Below are 1513 nucleotides of genomic sequence, written 5' to 3'. Positions count from 1 at the left end.
TTTACTTTTAACATTCAATCTCAGATTGTAAGAAAAAGAAATATGAAATAAAGCACATGAATAAACCTGGCTGAGCTCCTTGCAACATGAAATCGATGTCTGGAATTGTTTCTAATAAGTACACATTAGTTGAAAGGACGGTTCTGTTTTGTTTTGTTTTTTTCATTTGAAATAAGAAGATTCTGGTGAGGCCACCTGGTGGATTTGGCTGAACCTTGGGTGGCCAATTGTCCTGGTTGCCTGGGACTAAGGAATTTCTCAGGACAAGGGATTTTCAGGTCCAGAACCAGGACAATTTCAGGCAAGTCAAGATAGTTGGTCATCTAGCGAGTCTAAAATATGCACAGCACCTAAAATATGAACTGCTTTACCTAATCTGATTGATCTTATGTTCAGACCAAAGAACTTAGAAACCAAAATACTCACTATTTAGTGAATACAAACTTTACTAAATAATACCTTAACACTATAAAAGATTAATTTTCTAGAATAGCAAAATAAAAAATAAAATATCAAGTCGCATGCAACTATAAGATTTTCCTGTTACACATGTATCTCAATTTGATGAGCATTTGAGGGGTGATTTGCTCTAATTTATGATGGGCTCCACCCATAGATTTGAAATCATCCTAAATTGGTTCCGGTATGTATAATTATCATATTTGTATATAGAAACCAATAAATCTCTGGTAACTGTATTAACTTATTAGAAATAAAGTTTGAACTTATTTTTTAATCTAATAATGGCTTGCTTTAATTATAGGGATAAGTTAAACAAAAAAGTTCTGTGGGCATTTCTAAAAATTAAAATGCTTTTGAGATTTTATATGGTTTTGAATACTCTTTTTAATTGTAACACCTTTATATATATATATATATATATATATATATATATATATATATATATATATATATATATCTCTGCTACTCATCAAAACTAGACATCCAGTTATTTTAAACAGTCTTTGATGCTCTGAAATCCTGCTAAGTGTTTCTCCAAGACTAAAAATTTGAATTGGCCCTGTCATGACAAATTCAGAAAAGCACATTCTTTCATTTTTCATATACAGATGCTCCTCGATTTATGATGGGATTATGTCCTGATAAACCAATCATAAGTTGAAAATATCTTAAGTCGGAAATGTATTTATCACATCTTAGTCAGTGGACATTATAACTTAGCCCAGCTTACCTTAAATGTGCTCAGAACACCTACAGTTGGGCAATTATCTTGAGCTTAATCTCAAGAGTAATTGCCTTTCTCCGCTTTTCACCGGAAACAGGTGACACAGATGAGCACTGTGTAGACGTGACGGGATGCTGAAACACAAAACACAGTATCCAAAAAAGCTGGCAACACAGAACGCCGTTCAGCATCAGTTCTTTACCCTCATTCTTGCATGGCTGACAGGGAGCTGGGCTCGGCTGCCACTGTCCAGCGTCCCAGTATCATACTGCATATCACAGGCCAGGAAATAAATCAAATTCAAAATTTGAACTATGGTTTCTACTG

Source organism: Pteropus medius, unplaced genomic scaffold, assembly GCF_902729225.1.
Source record: "Pteropus medius unplaced genomic scaffold, Ma_sr-lr_union100, whole genome shotgun sequence".
Taxonomy (NCBI): Eukaryota; Metazoa; Chordata; class Mammalia; order Chiroptera; family Pteropodidae; genus Pteropus; species Pteropus medius.
The sequence above is the reverse complement of the archived record's forward strand: the minus strand, read 5'-3'. Positions refer to the sequence as shown.